Here is a 26,206-nt window from a genome sequence, read left to right as displayed (position 1 = left end):
GGTCAAGCCAGCCGGCCCTTTACTTATGACACAGGCGCACGCTTGGCACTACTTTGTTGATGCACGTGCAGCTACTGCACACACCATTCACAAACACAGAAAATAATTTTTTTTTTGGTTTGGACTGGAGTGTACTTTGGGGGTTACAGCACCCATTAACGGTCAAGCCAGCTGGCCCTTTACTTATGACACAGGCGCACGCTTGGCACAACTTTGTTAATGCACATGCGGCTACTGCGCACACAATTCACAAAAAGAGAAAATATATTTTTTTTTGGTTTGGACTGGAGTATACTTTGGGGGATACAGCACCCTTTAACGGTCAAGCCAGCCAGACCTTTACTTATGACACAGGCGCACGCTTGGCACTACTTTGTTGATGCACGTGCGGCTACTGCGCACACAATTCACAAACACAGAAAATATTTTTTTTTTGGTTTGGACTGGAGTGTACTTTGGGGGTTACAGCACCCTTTAATGGTCAAGCCAGCTGGCCCTTTACTTATGACACAGGCGCACGCTTGGCACTACTTTGTTGATGCACGTGCGGCTACTGCACACAATATTCACAAACACAGAAAATAATTTTTTTTTTGGTTTGGACTGGAGTGTACTTTGGGGGTTACAGCACCCTTTAACGGTCAAGCCAGCTGGCCCTTTACTTATGACACAGGCGCATGCTTGGCACTACTTTGTTGATGCACGTGCGGCTACTGCGCACACAATTCACAAACACAGAAAATAATTTTTTTTGGGGTTTGGACTGGAGTGTACTTTGGGGTTTACAGCACCCTTTAACGGTCAAGCCAGCCGGCCCTTTACTTATGACACAGGCGCACGCTTGGCACTACTTTGTTGATGCACGTGCGGCTACTGCGCACACAATTCACAAACACAGAAAATATTTTTTTTTTTTGTTTGGACTGGAGTGTACTTTGGGGGTTACAGCACCCTTTAACAGTCAAGCCAGCCGGATCTTTACTTATGACACAGGCGCACGCTTGGCACTACTTTGTTGATGCACGTGCGGCTACTGCGCACACAATTCACAAACACAGAAAATATTTATTTTTTGGTTTGGACTGGAGTGTAGTTTGGGGGTTACAGCACCCTTTAACGGTCAAGCCAGCCAGCCCTTTACCTATGACACAGGCGCACGCTTGGCACTACTTTGTTGATGCACGTGCGGCTACTGCGCACACAATTCACAAACACAGAAAATATTTTTTTTTGGGTTTGGACTGGAGTGTACTTTGGGGGTTACAGCACCCTTTAACGGTCAAGCCAGCCGGCCCTTTACTTATGACACAGGCGCCACGCTTGGCACTACTTTGTTGATGCACGTGAGGCTACTGGCACACAATTCACAAACACAGAAAATATATATTTTTTTGGTTTGGACTGGAGTGTACTTTGGGGGTTACAGCACCCTTTAACGGTCAAGCCAGCCGGCCCTTTACTTATGACACAGGCGCACGCTTGGCACTACTTTGTTGATGCATGTGCGGCTACTGCGCACACTAATTCACAAACACAGAAAATAATTTTTTTTTTGGTTTGGACTGGAGTGTACTTTGGGGGTTACAGCACCTCTTAACGGTCAAGCCAGCTGGCCCTTTACATATGACACAGGGCGCAAGCTTGGCACTACTTTGTTGATGCACGTGTGGCTACTACGCACACAATTACAAACACAGAAAATATTTTTTTTTTTTGGTTTGGACTGGAGTGTACTTTGGGGTTACAGCACCCTTTAACGGTCCAGCAGCCGGCCCTTTACTTATGACACAGGCACACGCTTGGCACTACTTTGTTGATGCACGTGCCGCTACTGCGCACACAATTCACAAACACAGAAAATATTTTTTTTTTGCTTTGGACTGGAGTGTACTTTGGGGGGTTACAGCACCCTTTAACGGTCAAGCCAGCCGGCCCTTTACTTATGACACAGGCGCACGCTTGCACTACTTTGTTGATGCACGTGCAGCTACTGCGCACACCATTCACAAACACAGAAAATAATTTTTTTTTTGGTTTGGACTGGAGTGTACTTTGGGGGTTACAGCACCGTTTAACGGTCAAGCCAGCTGGCCCTTTACTTATGACACAGGCGCACGCTTGGCACAACTTTGTTAATGCACATGCGGCTACTGCGCACACAATTCACAAAAAGAGAAAATATATATTTTTTGGTTTGGACTGGAGTATACTTTGGGGGATACAGCACCCTTTAACGGTCAAGCCAGCCAGACCTTTACTTATGACACAGGCGCACGCTTGGCACTACTTTGTTGATGCACGTGTGGCTACTGCGCACACAATTCACAAACACAGAAATATTTTTTTTTTGGTTTGGACTGGAGTGTACTTTGGGGGTTACAGCACCCTTTAATGGTCAAGCCAGCTGGCCCTTTACTTATGACACAGGCGCACGCTTGCACTACTTTGTTGATGCACGTGCGGCTACTGCGCACACAATTCACAACCACAGAAAATAATTTTTTTTTTGGTTTGGACTGGAGTGTACTTTGGGGGTTACAGCACCCTTTAACGGTCAAGCCAGCCGGCCCTTTAGTTATGACACAGGCGCACGCTTGGCACTACTTTGTTAATGCACGTGCGGCTACTGCGCACACAATTCACAAACACAGAAAATATATATTTTTTTGGTTTGGACTGGAGTGTACTTTGGGGGTTACAGCACCCTTTAAAGGTCAAGCCAGCCGGACCTTTACTTATGTCACAGGCGCACGCTTGGCACTACTTTGTTGATGCACGTGCGGCTACTACGCACACAATTCACAAACACAGAAAATATTTTTTTGGGGGGTTTGGACTGGAGTGTACTTTGGGGGTTACAGCACCCTTTAACGGTCAAGCCAGCCGGCCTCTTACTTATGACACAGGCGCACGCTTGGCACTACTTTGTTGATGCACGTGCGGCTACTGCGCACACAATTCACAAACACAGAAAATAATTTTTTTTTTGGTTTGGACTGGAGTGTACTTTGGGGGTTACAGCACCCTTTAATTTAACGGTCAAGCCAGCCAGCCCTTTACTTATGACACAGGTGCACGCTTGGCACTACTTTGTTGATGCACGTGCGGCTACTGCGCACACAATTCACAAACACAGAAAATATTTTTTTTTTTGGTTTGGACTGGAGTGTACTTTGGGGGTTACAGCACCCTTTAATGGTCAAGCCAGCCAGCCATTTACTTATGACACAGGTGCACGCTTGGCACTACTTTGTTGATGCACGTGCGGCTACTGCGCAGACAATTCACAAACACAGAAAATATTTTTTTTTTGGTTTGTACTGGAGTGTACTTTGGGGTTTACAGCACCCTTTAATGGTCAACCCAGCCGGCCCTTTACTTATGACACAGGCGCACGCTTCGCACTACTTTGTTGATGCACGTGCGGCTACTGCGCACACAATTCACAAACACAGAAAATATTTTTTTTTTTGGTTTGGACTGGAGTGTACTTTGGGGGTTACAGCACCCTTTAACGGTCAAGCCAGCCGGCCCTTTACTTATGACACAGGCGCACGCTTGGCACTACTTTGTTGATGCACGTGCGGCTACTGCGTACACAATTCACAAACACAGAAAATATATTTTTTTTTGGTTTGGACTGGAGTGCACTTTGGGGGTTACAGCACCCTTTAACTGTCAAGCCTGCCGGCCCTTTACTTATGACACAGGCGCACGCTTGGCACTACTTTGTTGATGCACGTGCGGCTACTGCGCACACAATTCACAAACACTGAAAATAATTTTTTTTTTGGTTTGGACTGGAGCGTACTTTGGGGGTTACAGCACCCTTTAACGGTCAATCCAGCCGGCCCTTTACTTATGACACAGGCGCACGCTTGGCGTTACTTTGTTGATGCACGTGCGGCTACTGCGCACACAATTCACAAACACAGAAAATATTTTTTTTTTTGGTTTGGACTGGAGTGTACTTTGGGGGTTACAGCACCCTTTAACGGTCAAACCAGCCGGCCCTTTACTTATGACACAGGCGCACGCTTGGCACTACTTTGTTGATGCACGTGCGGCTACTGCGCACACAATTCACAAACACAGAAAATATTTTTTTTTTGGTTTGGATTGGAGTGTACTTTGGGGGTTACAGCACCCTTTAATGGTCAAGCCAGCCGGCCCTTTACTTATGACACAGGCGCACGCATGGCATTACTTTGTTGAGGCACGTGCGGCTACTGCGCACACAATTCACAAACACAGAAAATATTTTTTTTTTCGGTTTGGACTGGAGAGTATTTTGGGGGTTACAGCACCCTTTAACGGTCAAGCCAGCCGGCCCTTTACTTATGACACAGGCGCACGCTTGGCATTACTTTGTTTATGCACGTGCGGCTACTGCGCACACAATTCACAAACACAGAAAATATATATTTTTTTGGTTTGGACTGGAGTGTACTTTGGGGGTTACAGCACCCTTTAACGGTCAAGCCAGCCGGCCCTTTACTTATGACACAGGCACACGCTTGGCACTACTTTGTTGATGCACGTGCGGCTACTGCGCACACAATTCACAAACACAGAAAATATTTTTTTTTTGGTTTGGACTGGAGTGTACTTTGGGGGTTACAGCACCTTTTAATGGTCAAGCCAGCCGGCCCTTTACTTATGACACAGGCGCACGCTTGGCACTACTTTGTTGATGCACGTGCGGCTACTGCGCACACAATTCACAAACACAGAAAATATTTTTTTTTTGGTTTGGACTGGAGTGTACTTTGGGGGTTACAGCACCCTTTAACGGTCAAGCCAGCCGGACCTTTACTTATGACACAGGCGCACGCTTGGCACTACTTTGTTGATGCACGTGCGGCTACTGCGCACACAATTCACAAACACAGAAAATAATTTTTTTTTGGTTTGGACTGGAGTGTACTTTGGGGGTTACAGCACCCTTTAACAGTCAAGCCAGCCAGCCCTTTACCTATGACACAGGCGCACGCTTGGCACTACTTTGTTGATGCACGTGCGGCTACTGCGCATACAATTCACAAACACAGAAAATATTTTTTTTTTTGGTTTGGACTGGAGTGTACTTTGGGGGTTACAGCACCCTTTAACGGTCAAGCCAGCCGGCCCTTTACTTATGACACAGGCGCACGCTTGGCACTAATTTGTTGATGCACGTTTGGCTACTGGGCACACAATTCACAAACACAGAAAATATAAAATTTTTTGGTTTGGACTGGAGTGTACTTTGGGGGTTACAGCACCCTTTAACGGTCAAGCCAGCCGGCCCTTTACTTATGACACAGGCGCCCGCTTGGCATTACTTTGTTGATGCACGTGCGGCTACTGCGCACACAATTCAGAAAACACAGAAAATAATTTTTTTTTTGGTTTGGACTGGAACGTACTTTGGAGGTTACAGCACCCTTTAACGGTCAAGCCAGCTGGCCCTTTACTTATGACACAGGCGCACGCTTGGCATTACTTTGTTGATGCACGTGCGGCTACTGCGCACACAATTCACAAACACAGAAAATAATTTTTTTTTTGGTTTGGACTGGAGTGTACTTTGGGGGTTACAGCACCCTTTAACGGTCAAGCCAGCTGGCCCTTTACTTATGACACAGGCGCACGCTTGGCACTACTTTGTTGATGCACGTGCGGCTACTGCGCACACAATTCACAAACACAGAAAATAATTTTTTTTTGGGTTTGGACTGGAGTGTACTTTGGGGTTTACAGCACCCTTTAACGGTCAAGCCAGCTGGCCCTTTACTTATGACACAGGCGCACGCTTGGCACTACTTTGTTGATGCACGTGCGGCTACTGCGCACACAATTCACAAACACAGAAAATAATTTTTTGGGGGTTTGGACTGGAGTGTACTTTGGGGTTTACAGCACCCTTTAACGGTCAAGCCAGCCGGCCCTTTACTTATGACACAGGCGCACGCTTGGCACTACTTTGTTGATGCACGTGCGGCTACTGCGCACACAATTCACAAACACAGAAAATATTTTTTTTTTTGGTTTGGACTGGAGTGTACTTTGGGGGTTACAGCACCCTTTAACAGTCAAGCCAGCCGGACCTTTACTTATGACACAGGCGCACGCTTGGCACTACTTTGTTGATGCACGTGCGGCTACTGCGCACACAATTCACAAACACAGAAAATATTTATTTTTTGGTTTGGACTGGAGTGTAGTTTGGGGGTTACAGCACCCTTTAACGGTCAAGCCAGCCAGCCCTTTACCTATGACACAGGCGCACGCTTGGCACTACTTTGTTGATGCACGTGCGGCTACTGCGCACACAATTCACAAACACAGAAAATATTTTTTTTTTTGGTTTGGACTGGAGTGTACTTTGGGGGTTACAGCACCCTTTAACGGTCAAGCCAGCCGGCCCTTTACTTATGACACAGGCGCACGCTTGGCACTACTTTGTTGATGCACGTGAGGCTACTGGGCACACAATTCAAAAACACAGAAAATATATATTTTTTTGGTTTGGACTGGAGTGTACTTTGGGGGTTACAGCACCCTTTAACGGTCAAGCCAGCCGGCCCTTTACTTATGACACAGGTGCACGCTTGGCACTACTTGTTGATGCATGTGCGGCTACTGCGCACACAATTCACAAACACAGAAAATAATTTTTTTTTTGGTTTGGACTGGAGTGTACTTTGGGGGTTACAGCACCCTTGAACGGTCAAGCCAGCTGGCCCTTTACATATGACACAGGCGCAAGCTTGGCACTACTTTGTTGATGCACGTGTGGCTACTACGCACACAATTTACAAACACAGAAAATAATTTTTTTTTTGGTTTGGACTGGAGTGTACTTTGGGGGTTACAGCACCCTTTAACGGTCAAGCCAGCCGGCCCTTTACTTATGACACAGGCGCACGCTTGGCACTACTTTGTTGATGCACGTGCGGCTACTGCGCACACAATTCACAAACACAGAAAATATTTTTTTTTTGCTTTGGACTGGAGTGTACTTTGGGGGTTACAGCACCCTTTAACGGTCAAGCCAGCCGGCCCTTTACTTATGACACAGGCGCACGCTTGGCACTACTTTGTTGATGCACGTGCGGCTACTGCGCACACCATTCACAAACACAGAAAATAATTTTTTTTTTGGTTTGGACTGGAGTGTACTTTGGGGGTTACAGCACCCTTTAACGGTCAAGCCAGCTGGCCCTTTACTTATGACACAGGCGCACGCTTGGCACAACTTTGTTAATGCACATGCGGCTACTGCGCACACAATTCACAAAAAGAGAAAATATATATTTTTTTGGTTTGGACTGGAGTATACTTTGGGGGATACAGCACCCTTTAACGGTCAAGCCAGCCGGACCTTTACTTATGACACAGGCGCACGCTTGGCACTACTTTGTTGATGCACGTGCGGCTACTGCGCACACAATTCACAAACACAGAAAATAATTTTTTTTTGGTTTGGACTGGAGTGTACTTTGGGGGTTACAGCACCCTTTAACAGTCAAGCCAGCCAGCCCTTTACCTATGACACAGGCGCACGCTTGGCACTACTTTGTTGATGCACGTGCGGCTACTGCGCATACAATTCACAAACACAGAAAATATTTTTTTTTTTGGTTTGGACTGGAGTGTACTTTGGGGGTTACAGCACCCTTTAACGGTCAAGCCAGCCGGCCCTTTACTTATGACACAGGCGCACGCTTGGCACTAATTTGTTGATGCACGTTTGGCTACTGGGCACACAATTCACAAACACAGAAAATATAAAATTTTTTGGTTTGGACTGGAGTGTACTTTGGGGGTTACAGCACCCTTTAACGGTCAAGCCAGCCGGCCCTTTACTTATGACACAGGCGCCCGCTTGGCATTACTTTGTTGATGCACGTGCGGCTACTGCGCACACAATTCAGAAAACACAGAAAATAATTTTTTTTTTGGTTTGGACTGGAACGTACTTTGGAGGTTACAGCACCCTTTAACGGTCAAGCCAGCTGGCCCTTTACTTATGACACAGGCGCACGCTTGGCATTACTTTGTTGATGCACGTGCGGCTACTGCGCACACAATTCACAAACACAGAAAATAATTTTTTTTTTGGTTTGGACTGGAGTGTACTTTGGGGGTTACAGCACCCTTTAACGGTCAAGCCAGCTGGCCCTTTACTTATGACACAGGCGCACGCTTGGCACTACTTTGTTGATGCACGTGCGGCTACTGCGCACACAATTCACAAACACAGAAAATAATTTTTTTTTGGGTTTGGACTGGAGTGTACTTTGGGGTTTACAGCACCCTTTAACGGTCAAGCCAGCTGGCCCTTTACTTATGACACAGGCGCACGCTTGGCACTACTTTGTTGATGCACGTGCGGCTACTGCGCACACAATTCACAAACACAGAAAATAATTTTTTGGGGGTTTGGACTGGAGTGTACTTTGGGGTTTACAGCACCCTTTAACGGTCAAGCCAGCCGGCCCTTTACTTATGACACAGGCGCACGCTTGGCACTACTTTGTTGATGCACGTGCGGCTACTGCGCACACAATTCACAAACACAGAAAATATTTTTTTTTTTGGTTTGGACTGGAGTGTACTTTGGGGGTTACAGCACCCTTTAACAGTCAAGCCAGCCGGACCTTTACTTATGACACAGGCGCACGCTTGGCACTACTTTGTTGATGCACGTGCGGCTACTGCGCACACAATTCACAAACACAGAAAATATTTATTTTTTGGTTTGGACTGGAGTGTAGTTTGGGGGTTACAGCACCCTTTAACGGTCAAGCCAGCCAGCCCTTTACCTATGACACAGGCGCACGCTTGGCACTACTTTGTTGATGCACGTGCGGCTACTGCGCACACAATTCACAAACACAGAAAATATTTTTTTTTTTGGTTTGGACTGGAGTGTACTTTGGGGGTTACAGCACCCTTTAACGGTCAAGCCAGCCGGCCCTTTACTTATGACACAGGCGCACGCTTGGCACTACTTTGTTGATGCACGTGAGGCTACTGGGCACACAATTCAAAAACACAGAAAATATATATTTTTTTGGTTTGGACTGGAGTGTACTTTGGGGGTTACAGCACCCTTTAACGGTCAAGCCAGCCGGCCCTTTACTTATGACACAGGTGCACGCTTGGCACTACTTGTTGATGCATGTGCGGCTACTGCGCACACAATTCACAAACACAGAAAATAATTTTTTTTTTGGTTTGGACTGGAGTGTACTTTGGGGGTTACAGCACCCTTGAACGGTCAAGCCAGCTGGCCCTTTACATATGACACAGGCGCAAGCTTGGCACTACTTTGTTGATGCACGTGTGGCTACTACGCACACAATTTACAAACACAGAAAATAATTTTTTTTTTGGTTTGGACTGGAGTGTACTTTGGGGGTTACAGCACCCTTTAACGGTCAAGCCAGCCGGCCCTTTACTTATGACACAGGCGCACGCTTGGCACTACTTTGTTGATGCACGTGCGGCTACTGCGCACACAATTCACAAACACAGAAAATATTTTTTTTTTGCTTTGGACTGGAGTGTACTTTGGGGGTTACAGCACCCTTTAACGGTCAAGCCAGCCGGCCCTTTACTTATGACACAGGCGCACGCTTGGCACTACTTTGTTGATGCACGTGCGGCTACTGCGCACACCATTCACAAACACAGAAAATAATTTTTTTTTTGGTTTGGACTGGAGTGTACTTTGGGGGTTACAGCACCCTTTAACGGTCAAGCCAGCTGGCCCTTTACTTATGACACAGGCGCACGCTTGGCACAACTTTGTTAATGCACATGCGGCTACTGCGCACACAATTCACAAAAAGAGAAAATATATATTTTTTTGGTTTGGACTGGAGTATACTTTGGGGGATACAGCACCCTTTAACGGTCAAGCCAGCCGGACCTTTACTTATGACACAGGCGCACGCTTGGCACTACTTTGTTGATGCACGTGCGGCTACTGCGCACACAATTCACAAACACAGAAAATATTTTTTTTTTGGTTTGGACTGGAGTGTACTTTGGGGGTTACAGCACCCTTTAATGGTCAAGCCAACTGGCCCTTTACTTATGACACAGGCGCACGCTTGGCACTACTTTGTTGATGCACGTGCGGCTACTGCGCACACAATTCACAACCACAGAAAATAATTTTTTTTTTGGTTTGGACTGGAGTGTACTTTGGGGGTTACAGCACCCTTTAACGGTCAAGCCAGCCGGCCCTTTAGTTATGACACAGGCGCACGCTTGGCACTACTTTGTTAATGCACGTGCGGCTACTGCGCACACAATTCACAAACACAGAAAATAATTTTTTTTTTGGTTTGGACTGGAACGTACTTTGGGGGTTACAGCACCCTTTAACGGTCAAGCCAGCTGGCCCTTTACTTATGACACAGGCGCACGCTTGGCATTACTTTGTTGATGCACGTGCGGCTACTGCACACACAATTCACAAACACAGAAAATAATTTTTTTTTTGGTTTGGACTGGAGTGTACTTTGGGGGTTACAGCACCCTTTAACGGTCAAGCCAGCTGGCCCTTTACTTATGACACAGGCGCATGCTTGGCACTACTTTGTTGATGCACGTGCGGCTACTGCGCACACAATTCACAAACACAGAAAATAATTTTTTGGGGGGTTTGGACTGGAGTGTACTTTGGGGTTTACAGCACCCTTTAACGGTCAAGCCAGCCGGCCCTTTACTTATGACACAGGCGCACGCTTGGCACTACTTTGTTGATGCACGTGCGGCTACTGCGCACACAATTCACAAACACAGAAAATATTTTTTTTTTTGGTTTGGACTGGAGTGTACTTTGGGGGTTACAGCACCCTTTAACAGTCAAGCCAGCCGGATCTTTACTTATGACACAGGCGCACGCTTGGCACTATTTTGTTGATGCACGTGCGGCTACTGCGCACACAATTCACAAACACAGAAAATATTTATTTTTTGGTTTGGACTGGAGTGTAGTTTGGGGGTTACAGCACCCTTTAACGGTCAAGCCAGCCAGCCCTTTACCTATGATACAGGCGCACGCTTGGCACTACTTTGTTGATGCACGTGCGGCTACTGCGCACACAATTCACAAACACAGAAAATATTTTTTTTTTGGGTTTGGACTGGAGTGTACTTTGGGGGTTACAGCACCCTTTAACGGTCAAACCAGCCGGCCCTTTACTTATGACACAGGCGCACGCTTGGCACTACTTTGTTGATGCACGTGAGGCTACTGGGCACACAATTCACAAACACAGAAAATATATATTTTTTTGGTTTGGACTGGAGTGTACTTTGGGGGTTACAGCACCCTTTAACGGTCAAGCCAGCCGGCCCTTTACTTATGACACAGGCGCACGCTTGGCACTACTTGTTGATGCATGTGAGGCTACTGCGCACACAATTCACAAACACAGAAAATAATTTTTTTTTTTGGTTTGGACTGGAGTGTACTTTGGGGGTTACAGCACCCTTTAACGGTAAAGCCAGCCGGCCCTTTACTTATGACACAGGCGCACGCTTGGCACTACTTTGTTGATGCACGTGCCGCTACTGCGCACACAATTCACAAACACAGAAAATATTTTTTTTTTTGATTTGGACTGGAGTGTACTTTGGGGGATACAGCACCCTTTAACGGTCAAGCCAGCCGGCCCTTTACTTATGACACAGGCGCACGCTTGGCACTACTTTGTTGATGCACGTGCAGCTACTGCGCACACCATTCACAAACACAGAAAATAATTTTTTTTTTGGTTTGGACTGGAGTGTACTTTGGGGGTTACAGCACCCTTTAACGGTCAAGCCAGCTGGCCCTTTACTTATGACACAGGCGCACGCTTGGCACAACTTTGTTAATGCGCATGCGGCTACTGCGCACACAATTCACAAAAAGAGAAAATATATATTTTTTTGGTTTAGACTGGAGTATACTTTGGGGGATACAGCACCCTCTAACGGTCAAGCCAGCCGGACCTTTACTTATGACACAGGCGCACGCTTGGCACTACTTTGTTGATGCACGTGCGGCTACTGCGCACACAATTCACAAACACAGAAAATATTTTTTTTTTGGTTTGGACTGGAGTGTACTTTGGGGGTTACAGCACCCTTTAATGGTCAAGCCAGCTGGCCCTTTACTTATGACAAAGGCGCACGCTTGGCACTACTTTGTTGATGCACGTGCGGCTACTGCGCACACAATTCACAACCACAGAAAATAATTTTTTTTTTGGTTTGGACTGGAGTGTACTTTGGGGGTTACAGCACCCTTTAACGGTCAAGCCAGCCGGCCCTTTAGTTATGACACAGGCGCACGCTTGGCACTACTTTGTTAATGCACGTGCGGCTACTGCGCACACAATTCACAAACACAGAAAATATATTTTTTTTTGGTTTGGACTGGAGTGTACTTTGGGGGTTACAGCACCCTTTAACGGTCAAGCCAGCCGGCCCTTTACTTATGACACAGGCGCACGCTTGGCACTACTTTGTTGATGCACGTGCGGCTACTGCGCACACAATTCACAAACACAGAAAATAATTTTTTTTTTGGTTTGGACTGGAGTGTACTTTGGGGGTTACAGCACCCTTTAACGGTCAAGCCAGCCGGCCCTTTACTTATGACACAGGCGCACGCTTGGCACTACTTTGTTGATGCACGTGCGGCTACTGCGCACACAATTCACAAAAACAGAAAATTATTTTTTTTTTGGTTTGGACTGGAGTGTACTTTGGGGGTTACAGCACCCTTTAACGGTCAAGCCAGCCGGCCCTTTACTTATGACACAGGCGCACGCTTGGCACTACTTTGTTGATGCACGTGCGGCTACTGCGCACACAATTCACAACCACAGAAAATAATTTTTTTTTTGGTTTGGACTGGAGTGTACTTTGGGGGTTACAGCACCCTTTAACGGTCAAGCCAGCCGGCCCTTTAGTTATGACACAGGCGCACGCTTGGCACTACTTTGTTAATGCACGTGCGGCTACTGCGCACACAATTCACAAACACAGAAAATATATTTTTTTTTGGTTTGGACTGGAGTGTACTTTGGGGGTTACAGCACCCTTTAACGGTCAAGCCAGCCGGCCCTTTACTTATGACACAGGCGCACGCTTGGCACTACTTTGTTGATGCACGTGCGGCTACTGCGCACACAATTCACAAACACAGAAAATAATTTTTTTTTTGGTTTGGACTGGAGTGTACTTTGGGGGTTACAGCACCCTTTAACGGTCAAGCCAGCCGGCCCTTTACTTATGACACAGGCGCACGCTTGGCACTACTTTGTTGATGCACGTGCGGCTACTGCGCACACAATTCACAAAAACAGAAAATTATTTTTTTTTTGGTTTGGACTGGAGTGTACTTTGGGGGTTACAGCACCCTTTAACGGTCAAGCCAGCCAGCCCTTTACTTATGACACAGGCGCACGCTTGGCACTACTTTGTTGATGCACGTGCGGCTACTGCGCACACAATTCACAAACACAGAAAATATTTTTTTTTTGGTTTGGACTGGAGTGTACTTTGGGGGTTACAGCACCCTTTAACAGTCAAGCCAGCCGGCCCTTTACTTATGACAGAGGCGCACGCTTGGCATTACTTTGTTGATACACGTGCGGCTACTGCGCACACAATTCACAAACACAGAAAATATTTTTTTTTTTGGTCTGGACTGGAGTGTACTTTGGGGGTTACAGCACCCTTTAACGGTCAAGCCAGCTGGCCCTTTAGTTATGACACAGGCGCACGCTTCGCACTACTTTGTTAATGCACGTGCGGCTACTGCGCACACAATTCACAAACACAGAAAATATATTTTTTTTTGGTTTGGACTGGAGTGTACTTTGGGGGTTACAGCACCCTTTAACGGTCAAGCCAGCCGGCCCTTTACTTATGACACAGGCACACGCTTGGCACTACTTTGTTGATGCACGTGCGGCTACTGCGCACACAATTCACAAACACAGAAAATAATTTTTTTTTTGGTTTGGACTGGAGTGTACTTTGGGGGTTACAGCACCCTTTAACGGTCAAGCCAGCCGGCCCTTTACTTATGACACAGGCGCACGCTTGGCACTACTTTGTTGATGCACGTGTGGCTACTGCGCACACAATTCACAAACACAGAAAATAATTTTTTTTTTGGTTTGGACTGGAGTGTACTTTGGGGGTTACAGCACCCTTTAATGGTCAAGCCAGCTGGCCCTTTACTTATGACACAGGTGCACGCTTGGCACTACTTTGTTGATGCACGTGCGGCTACTGCGCACACAATTCACAAACACAGAAAATATTTTATTTTTTGGTTTGGACTGGAGTGTACTTTGGGGTTTACAGCACCCTTTAACAGTCAAGCCAGCCGGCCCTTTACTTATGACACAGGCGCACGCTTGGCACTACTTTGTTGATGCACGTGCGGCTACTGCGCACACAATTCACAAACACAGAAAATATATATTTTTTTGGTTTGCACTGGAGTGTACTTTGGGGGTTACAGCACCCTTTAACGGTCAAGCCAGCCGGCACTTTACTTATGACACAGGCGCACGCTTGGCACTACTTTGTTGATGCACGTGCGGCTAATGCGCACACAATTCACAAACACAGAAAAAAATTTTTTTTTTGGTTTGGACTGGAGTGTACTTTGGGGGTTACAGCACCCTTTAACGGTCAACCCAGCCGGCCCTTTACTTATGACACAGGCGCACGCTTGGCATTACTTTGTTGATGCACGTGCGGCTACTATGCACACAATTCACAAACACAAAAAATAATTTTTTTTTTGGTTTGGACTGGAGTGTACTTTGGGGGTTACAGCACCCTTTGATGGTCAAGCTAGCCGGCCCTTTACTTATGACACAGGCGCACGCTTGGCACTACTTTGTTGATGCACGTGCGGCTACTGCGCACACAATTCACAAACACAGAAAATATTTTTTTTTTTTGGTTTGGACTGGAGTGTACTTTGGGAGTTACAGCACCCTTTAACGGTCAAGCCAGCCGGCCCTTTAGTTATGACACAGGCGCACGCTTGGCACTACTTTGTTAATGCACGTGCGGCTACTGCGCACACAATTCACAAACACAGAAAATATATATTTTTTTGGTTTGGACTGGAGTGTACTTTGGGGGTTACAGCACCCTTTAAAGGTCAAGCCAGCCGGACCTTTACTTATGACACAGGCGCACGCTTGGCACTACTTTGTTGATGCACGTGAGGCTACTGCGCACACAATTCACAAACACAGAAAATAATTTTTTTTTTGGTTTGGACTGGAGTGTACTTTGGGGGTTACAGCACCCTTTAACGGTCAACCCAGCCGGCCCTTTACTTATGACACAGGCGCACGCTTGGCATTACTTTGTTGATGCACGTGCGGCTACTGTGCACACAATTCACAAACACAGAAAATAATTTTTTTTTTGGTTTGGACTGGAATGTACTTTGGGGGTTACAGCACCCTTTGATGGTCAAGCTAGCCGGCCCTTTACTTATGACACAGGCGCACGCTTGGCACTATTTTGTTGATGCACGTGCGGCTACTGCGCACACAATTCACAAACACAGAAAATATTTTTTTTTTTTGGTTTGGACTGGAGTGTACTTTGGGAGTTACAGCACCCTTTAACGGTCAAGCCAGCCGGCCCTTTAGTTATGACACAGGCGCACGCTTGGCACTACTTTGTTAATGCACGTGCGGCTACTGCGCACACAATTCACAAACACAGAAAATATATATTTTTTTGGTTTGGACTGGAGTGTACTTTGGGGGTTACAGCACCCTTTAAAGGTCAAGCCAGCCGGACCTTTACTTATGACACAGGCGCACGCTTGGCACTACTTTGTTGATGCACGTGAGGCTACTGCGCACACAATTCACAAACAGAGAAAATATTTTTTTTTTTGGTTTGGACTGGAGTGTACTTTGGGGGTTACAGCACCCTTTAACGGTCAAGCCAGCCGCCCCTTTACTTATGACACAGGCGCACGCTTGGCACTACTTTGTTGATGCACGTGCGGCTACTGCGCACACAATTCACAAACACAGAAAATATTTTTTTTGGGGTTTGGACTGGAGTGTACTTTGGGGGTTACAGAACCCTTTAATGGTCAAGCCAGCTGGCCCTTTACTTATGACACAGGCGCACGCTTGGCATTACTTTGTTGATGCACGTGCGGCTACTGCGCACACAATTCACAAACACAGAAAATATTTTTTTTTTTGGTTTAGACTGGAGTATACTTTGGGGGTTACAGCACCCTTTAATGGTCAAGCCAGCCGGCCCTTTACTTATGACACAGGCGCACGCTTGGCATTACTTTGTTGATGCACGTGCGGCTACTGCGCACACAATTCACAAACACAGAAAATATTTTTTTTTTTGGTTTGGACTGGAGTGTACTTTGGGGGTTACAGCACCCTTTAACGGTCAAGCCAGCCGGCCCTTTACTTATGACACAGGCACATGCTTGGCACTACTTTGTTGATGCACGTGCGGCTACTGCGCACACAATTCACAAACACAGAAAATTATTTTTTTTTTGGTTTGGACTGGAGTGTACTTTGGGGGTTACAGCACCCTTTAACGGTCAAGCCAGCCGGCCCTTTACTTATGACACAGGCGCACGCTTGGCACTACTTTGTTGATGCACGTGCGGCTACTGCGCAGACAATTTACAAACACAGAAAATATTTTTTTTTTTGGTTTGGACTGGAGTGTACTTTGTGGTTTACAGCACCCTTTAATGGTCAAGCCAGCTGGCCCTTTACTTATGACACAGGCGCACGCTTGGCACTACTTTGTTGATGCACGTGCGGCTACTGCGCACACAATTCACAAACACAGAAAATATTTTTTTTTTTGGTCTGGACTGGAGTGTACTTTGGGGGTTACAGCACCCTTTAACGGTCAAGCCAGCTGGCCCTTTAGTTATGACACAGGCGCACGCTTCGCACTACTTTGTTAATGCACGTGCGGCTACTGCGCACACAATTCACAAACACAGAAAATATATATTTTTTTGGTTTGGACTGGAGTGTACTTTGGGGGTTACAGCACCCTTTAACGGTCAAGCCAGCCGGCCCTTTACTTATGACACAGGCACACGCTTGGCACTACTTTGTTGATGCACGTGCGGCTACTGCGCACACAATTCACAAACACAGAAAATAATTTTTTTTTTGGTTTGGACTGGAGTGTACTTTGGGGGTTACAGCACCCTTTAACGGTCAAGCCAGCCGGCCCTTTACTTATGACACAGGCGCATGCTTGGCACTACTTTGTTGATGCAAGTGTGGCTACTGCGCACACAATTCACAAACACAGAAAATAATTTTTTTTTTGGTTTGGACTGGAGTGTACTTTGGGGGTTACAGCACCCTTTAATGGTCAAGCCAGCTGGCCCTTTACTTATGACACAGGTGCACGCTTGGCACTACTTTGTTGATGCACGTGCGGCTACTGCGCACACAATTCACAAACACAGAAAATATTTTATTTTTTGGTTTGGACTGGAGTGTACTTTGGGGTTTACAGCACCCTTTAACAGTCAAGCCAGCCGGCCCTTTACTTATGACACAGGCGCACGCTTGGCACTACTTTGTTGATGCACGTGCGGCTACTGCGCACACAATTCACAAACACAGAAAATATATATTTTTTTGGTTTGCACTGGAGTGTACTTTGGGGGTTACAGCACCCTTTAATGGTCAAGCCAGCCGGCACTTTACTTATGACACAGGCGCACGCTTGGCACTACTTTGTTGATGCACGTGCGGCTACTGTGCACACAATTCACAAACACAGAAAATAATTTTTTTTTTGGTTTGGACTGGAGTGTACTTTGGGGGTTACAGCACCCTTTAACGGTCAACCCAGCCGGCCCTTTACTTATGACACAGGCGCACGCTTGGCATTACTTTGTTGATGCACGTGCGGCTACTGTGCACACAATTCACAAACACAAAAAATAATTTTTTTTTTGGTTTGGACTGGAGTGTACTTTGGGGGTTACAGCACCCTTTGATGGTCAAGCTAGCCGGCCCTTTACTTATGACACAGGCGCACGCTTGGCACTACTTTGTTGATGCACGTGCGGCTACTGCGCACACAATTCACAAACACAGAAAATATTTTTTTTTTTTGGTTTGGACTGGAGTGTACTTTGGGAGTTACAGCACCCTTTAACGGTCAAGCCAGCCGGCCCTTTAGTTATGACACAGGCGCACGCTTGGCACTACTTTGTTGATGCACGTGCGGCTACTGCGCACACAATTCACAAACACAGAAAATATTTTTTTTTGGGTTTGGACTGGAGTGTACTTTGGGGGTTACAGCACCCTTTAAAGGTCAAGCCAGCCGGACCTTTACTTATGACACAGGCGCACGCTTGGCACTACTTTGTTGATGCACGTGAGGCTACTGCGCACACAATTCACAAACACAGAAAATAATTTTTTTTTTGGTTTGGACTGGAGTGTACTTTGGGGGTTACAGCACCCTTTAACGGTCAAGCTAGCCGGCCCTTTACTTATGACACAGGCGCACGCTTGGCATTACTTTGTTGATGCACGTGCGGCTACTGCGCACACAATTCACAAACACAGAAAATATTTTTTTTTTTGGTTTGGACTGGATTGTACTTTGGGGGTTACAGCACCCTTTAACGGTCAAGCCAGCCGGCCCTTTACTTATGACACAGGCACATGCTTGGCACTACTTTGTTGATGCACGTGCGGCTACTGCGCACACAATTCACAAACACAGAAAATAATTTTTTTTTTGGTTTGGACTGGAGTGTACTTTGGGGGTTACAGCACCCTTTAACGGTCAAGCCAGCCGGCCCTTTACTTATGACACAGGCGCACGCTTGGCACTACTTTGTTGATGCACGTGCGGCTACTGCGCAGACAATTTACAAACACAGAAAATATTTTTTTTTTTGGTTTGGACTGGAGTGTACTTTGTGGTTTACAGCACCCTTTAATGGTCAAGCCAGCTGGCCCTTTACTTATGACACAGGCGCACGCTTGGCACTACTTTGTTGATGCACGTGCGGCTACTGCGCACACAATTCACAAACACAGAAAATATTTTTTTTTTTGGTCTGGACTGGAGTGTACTTTGGGGGTTACAGCACCCTTTAATGGTCAAGCCAGCTGGCCCTTTAGTTATGACACAGGCGCACGCTTCGCACTACTTTGTTAATGCACGTGCGGCTACTGCGCACACAATTCACAAACACAGAAAATATATATTTTTTTGGTTTGGACTGGAGTGTACTTTGGGGGTTACAGCACCCTTTAACGGTCAAGCCAGCCGGCCCTTTACTTATGACACAGGCACACGCTTGGCACTACTTTGTTGATGCACGTGCGGCTACTGCGCACACAATTCACAAACACAGAAAATAATTTTTTTTTTGGTTTGGACTGGAGTGTACTTTGGGGGTTACAGCACCCTTTAACGGTCAAGCCAGCCGGCCCTTTACTTATGACACAGGCGCATGCTTGGCACTACTTTGTTGATGCAAGTGTGGCTACTGCGCACACAATTCACAAACACAGAAAATAATTTTTTTTTTGGTTTGGACTGGAGTGTACTTTGGGGGTTACAGCACCCTTTAATGGTCAAGCCAGCTGGCCCTTTACTTATGACACAGGTGCACGCTTGGCACTACTTTGTTGATGCACGTGCGGCTACTGCGCACACAATTCACAAACACAGAAAATATTTTATTTTTTGGTTTGGACTGGAGTGTACTTTGGGGTTTACAGCACCCTTTAACAGTCAAGCCAGCCGGCCCTTTACTTATGACACAGGCGCACGCTTGGCACTACTTTGTTGATGCACGTGCGGCTACTGCGCACACAATTCACAAACACAGAAAATATATATTTTTTTGGTTTGCACTGGAGTGTACTTTGGGGGTTACAGCACCCTTTAACGGTCAAGCCAGCCGGCACTTTACTTATGACACAGGCGCACGCTTGGCACTACTTTGTTGATGCACGTGCGGCTACTGTGCACACAATTCACAAACACAGAAAATAATTTTTTTTTTGGTTTGGACTGGAGTGTACTTTGGGGGTTACAGCACCCTTTAACGGTCAACCCAGCCAGCCCTTTACTTATGACACAGGCGCACGCTTGGCATTACTTTGTTGATGCACGTGCGGCTACTGTGCACACAATTCACAAACACAAAAAATAATTTTTTTTTTGGTTTGGACTGGAGTGTACTTTGGGGGTTACAGCACCCTTTGATGGTCAAGCTAGCCGGCCCTTTACTTATGACACAGGCGCACGCTTGGCACTACTTTGTTGATGCACGTGCGGCTACTGCGCACACAATTCACAAACACAGAAAATATTTTTTTTTTTTGGTTTGGACTGGAGTGTACTTTGGGAGTTACAGCACCCTTTAACGGTCAAGCCAGCCGGCCCTTTAGTTATGACACAGGCGCACGCTTGGCACTACTTTGTTAATGCACGTGCGGCTACTGCGCACACAATTCACAAACACAGAAAATATATATTTTTTTGGTTTGGACTGGAGTGTACTTTGGGGGTTACAGCACCCTTTAAAGGTCAAGCCAGCCGGACCTTTACTTATGACACAGGCGCACGCTTGGCACTACTTTGTTGATGCACGTGAGGCTACTGCGCACACAATTCACAAACACAGAAAATAATTTTTTTTTTGGTTTGGACTGGAGTGTACTTTGGGGGTTACAGCACCCTTTAACGGTCAACCCAGCCGGCCCTTTACTTATGACACAGGCGCACGCTTGGCATTACTTTGTTGATGCACGTGCGGCTACTGTGCACACAATTCACAAACACAGAAAATAATTTTTTTTTTGGTTTGGACTGGAGTGTACTTTGGGGGTTACAGCACCCTTTGATGGTCAAGCTAGCCGGCCCTTTACTTATGACACAGGCGCACGCTTGGCACTACTTTGTTGATGCACGTGCGGCTACTGCGCACACAATTCACAAACACAGAAAATATTTTTTTTTTTGGTTTGGACTGGAGTGTACTTTGGGAGTTACAGCACCCTTTAACAGTCAAGCCAGCCGGCCCTTTAGTTATGACACAGGCGCACGCTTGGCACTACTTTGTTAATGCACGTGCGGCTACTGCGCACACAATTCACAAACACAGAAAATATATATTTTTTTGGTTTGGACTGGAGTGTACTTTGGGGGTTACAGCACCCTTTAAAGGTCAAGCCAGCCAGCCAGCCCTTTACTTATGACACAGGCGCACGCTTGGCACTACTTTGTTGATGCACGTGCGGCTACTGCGCAGACAATTCACAAACACAGAAAATATTTTTTTTTTTGGTTTGGACTGGAGTGTACTTTGTGGTTTACAGCACCCTTTAATGGTCAAGCCAGCTGGCCCTTTACTTATGACACAGGCGCACGCTTGGCACTACTTTGTTGATGCACGTGCGGCTACTGCGCACACAATTCACAAACACAGAAAATATTTTTTTTTTGGTTTGGACTGGAGTGTACTTTGGGGGTTACAGCACCCTTTAACGGTCAAGCCAGCCGGCCCTTTACTTATGACACAGGCGCACGCTTGGCACTACTTTGTTGATGCACGTGCGGCTACTGCGCACACAATTCACAAACACAGAAAATATATATTTTTTTGGTTTGGACTGGAGTGTACTTTGGGGGTTACAGCACCCTTTAAAGGTCAAGCCAGCCGGACCTTTACTTATGACACAGGCGCACGCTTGGCACTACTTTGTTGATGCACGTGCGGCTACTGCGCACACAATTTACAAACACAAAAAATATATTTTTTTTGGGTTTGGACTGGAGTGTACTTTGGGGGTTACAGCACCCTTTAACGGTCAAGCCAGCCAGCCCTTTACTTATGACACAGGCGCACGCTTGGCACTACTTTGTTGATGCACGTGCGGCTACTGCGCACACAATTCACAAACACAGAAAATATTTTTTTTTTTGGTTTGGACTGGAGTGTACTTTGGGGGTTACAGCACCCTTTAACGGTCAAGCCAGCCAGCCCTTTACTTATGACACAGGTGCACGCTTGGCACTACTTTGTTGATGCACGTGCGGCTACTGCGCAGACAATTCACAAACACAGAAAATATTTTTTTTTTTGTTTGTACTGGAGTGTACTTTGGGGTTTACAGCACCCTTTAATGGTCAAGCCAGCCGGCCCTTTACTTATGACACAGGCGCACGCTTGGCACTACTTTGTTGATGCACGTGCGGCTACTGCGCACACAATTCACAAACACAGAAAATATTTTTTTTTTTGGTTTGGACTGGAGTGTACTTTGGGGGTTACAGCACCCTTTAACGGTCAAGCCAGCTGGCCCTTTACTTATGACACAGGCGCATGCTTGGCACTACTTTGTTGATGCACGTGCGGCTACTGCGCACACAATTCACAAACACAGAAAATATTTTTTTTTTGGTGTGGACTGGAGTGTACTTTGGGGGTTACAGCACCCTTTAACGGTCAAGCTAGCCGGCCCTTTACTTATGACACAGGCGCACGCTTGGCATTACTTTGTTGATGCACGTGCGGCTACTGCGCACACAATTCACAAACACAGAAAATATTTTTTTTTTTGGTTTGGACTGGAGTGTACTTTGGGGGTTACAGCACCCTTTAACGGTCAAGCCAGCCGGCCCTTTACTTATGACACAGGCACATGCTTGGCACTACTTTGTTGATGCACGTGCGGCTACTGCGCACACAATTCACAAACACAGAAAATAATTTTTTTTTTGGTTTGGACTGGAGTGTACTTTGGGGGTTACAGCACCCTTTAACGGTCAAGCCAGCCGGCCCTTTACTTATGACACAGGCGCACGCTTGGCACTACTTTGTTGATGCACGTGCGGCTACTGCGCAGACAATTTACAAACACAGAAAATATTTTTTTTTTTGGTTTGGACTGGAGTGTACTTTGTGGTTTACAGCACCCTTTAATGGTCAAGCCAGCTGGCCCTTTACTTATGACACAGGCGCACGCTTGGCACTACTTTGTTGATGCACGTGCGGCTACTGCGCACACAATTCACAAACACAGAAAATATTTTTTTTTTTGGTCTGGACTGGAGTGTACTTTGGGGGTTACAGCACCCTTTAATGGTCAAGCCAGCTGGCCCTTTAGTTATGACACAGGCGCACGCTTCGCACTACTTTGTTAATGCACGTGCGGCTACTGCGCACACAATTCACAAACACAGAAAATATATATTTTTTTGGTTTGGACTGGAGTGTACTTTGGGGGTTACAGCACCCTTTAACGGTCAAGCCAGCCGGCCCTTTACTTATGACACAGGCACACGCTTGGCACTACTTTGTTGATGCACGTGCGGCTACTGCGCACACAATTCACAAACACAGAAAATAATTTTTTTTTTGGTTTGGACTGGAGTGTACTTTGGGGGTTACAGCACCCTTTAACGGTCAAGCCAGCCGGCCCTTTACTTATGACACAGGCGCATGCTTGGCACTACTTTGTTGATGCAAGTGTGGCTACTGCGCACACAATTCACAAACACAGAAAATAATTTTTTTTTTGGTTTGGACTGGAGTGTACTTTGGGGGTTACAGCACCCTTTAATGGTCAAGCCAGCTGGCCCTTTACTTATGACACAGGTGCACGCTTGGCACTACTTTGTTGATGCACGTGCGGCTACTGCGCACACAATTCACAAACACAGAAAATATTTTATTTTTTGGTTTGGACTGGAGTGTACTTTGGGGTTTACAGCACCCTTTAACAGTCAAGCCAGCCGGCCCTTTACTTATGACACAGGCGCACGCTTGGCACTACTTTGTTGATGCACGTGCGGCTACTGCGCACACAATTCACAAACACAGAAAATATATATTTTTTTGGTTTGCACTGGAGTGTACTTTGGGGGTTACAGCACCCTTTAACGGTCAAGCCAGCCGGCACTTTACTTATGACACAGGCGCACGCTTGGCACTACTTTGTTGATGCACGTGCGGCTACTGTGCACACAATTCACAAACACAGAAAATAATTTTTTTTTTGGTTTGGACTGGAGTGTACTTTGGGGGTTACAGCACCCTTTATCGGTCATCCCAGCCGGCCCTTTACTTATGACACAGGCGCACGCTTGGCATTACTTTGTTGATGCACGTGCGGCTACTGTGCACACAATTCACAAACACAAAAAATAATTTTTTTTTTGGTTTGGACTGGAGTGTACTTTGGGGGTTACAGCACCCTTTGATGGTCAAGCTAGCCGGCCCTTTACTTATGACACAGGCGCACGCTTGGCACTACTTTGTTGATGCACGTGCGGCTACTGCGCACACAATTCACAAACACAGAAAATATTTTTTTTTTTTGGTTTGGACTGGAGTGTACTTTGGGAGTTACAGCACCCTTTAACGGTCAAGCCAGCCGGCCCTTTAGTTATGACACAGGCGCACGCTTGGCACTACTTTGTTAATGCACGTGCGGCTACTGCGCACACAATTCACAAACACAGAAAATATATATTTTTTTGGTTTGGACTGGAGTGTACTTTGGGGGTTACAGCACCCTTTAAAGGTCAAGCCAGCCGGACCTTTACTTATGACACAGGCGCACGCTTGGCACTACTTTGTTGATGCACGTGAGGCTACTGCGCACACAATTCACAAACACAGAAAATAATTTTTTTTTTGGTTTGGACTGGAGTGTACTTTGGGGGTTACAGCACCCTTTAACGGTCAACCCAGCCGGCCCTTTACTTATGACACAGGCGCACGCTTGGCATTACTTTGTTGATGCACGTGCGGCTACTGTGCACACAATTCACAAACACAGAAAATAATTTTTTTTTTGGTTTGGACTGGAGTGTACTTTGGGGGTTACAGCACCCTTTGATGGTCAAGCTAGCCGGCCCTTTACTTATGACACAGGCGCACGCTTGGCACTACTTTGTTGATGCACGTGCGGCTACTGCGCACACAATTCACAAACACAGAAAATATTTTTTTTTTTGGTTTGGACTGGAGTGTACTTTGGGAGTTACAGCACCCTTTAACAGTCAAGCCAGCCGGCCCTTTAGTTATGACACAGGCGCACGCTTGGCACTACTTTGTTAATGCACGTGCGGCTACTGCGCACACAATTCACAAACACAGAAAATATATATTTTTTTGGTTTGGACTGGAGTGTACTTTGGGGGTTACAGCACCCTTTAAAGGTCAAGCCAGCCAGCCAGCCCTTTACTTATGACACAGGCGCACGCTTGGCACTACTTTGTTGATGCACGTGCGGCTACTGCGCAGACAATTCACAAACACAGAAAATATTTTTTTTTTTGGTTTGGACTGGAGTGTACTTTGTGGTTTACAGCACCCTTTAATGGTCAAGCCAGCTGGCCCTTTACTTATGACACAGGCGCACGCTTGGCACTACTTTGTTGATGCACGTGCGGCTACTGCGCACACAATTCACAAACACAGAAAATATTTTTTTTTTTGGTTTGGACTGGAGTGTACTTTGGGGGTTACAGCACCCTTTAACGGTCAAGCCAGCCGGCCCTTTACTTATGACACAGGCGCACGCTTGGCACTACTTTGTTGATGCACGTGCGGCTACTGCGCACACAATTCACAAACACAGAAAATATATATTTTTTTGGTTTGGACTGGAGTGTACTTTGGGGGTTACAGCACCCTTTAAAGGTCAAGCCAGCCGGACCTTTACTTATGACACAGGCGCACGCTTGGCACTACTTTGTTGATGCACGTGCGGCTACTGCGCACACAATTTACAAACACAAAAAATATATTTTTTTTGGGTTTGGACTGGAGTGTACTTTGGGGGTTACAGCACCCTTTAACGGTCAAGCCAGCCAGCCCTTTACTTATGACACAGGCGCACGCTTGGCACTACTTTGTTGATGCACGTGCGGCTACTGCGCACACAATTCACAAACACAGAAAATATTTTTTTTTTTGGTTTGGACTGGAGTGTACTTTGGGGGTTACAGCACCCTTTAACGGTCAAGCCAGCCAGCCCTTTACTTATGACACAGGTGCACGCTTGGCACTACTTTGTTGATGCACGTGCGGCTACTGCGCAGACAATTCACAAACACAGAAAATATTTTTTTTTTTGTTTGTACTGGAGTGTACTTT

This window comes from Taudactylus pleione, unplaced genomic scaffold, assembly GCF_031769625.1.
Source record: "Taudactylus pleione unplaced genomic scaffold, aTauple2 ptg001990l, whole genome shotgun sequence".
NCBI lineage: Eukaryota > Metazoa > Chordata > Amphibia > Anura > Myobatrachidae > Taudactylus > Taudactylus pleione.
This window is presented reverse-complemented; position numbering follows the sequence as displayed.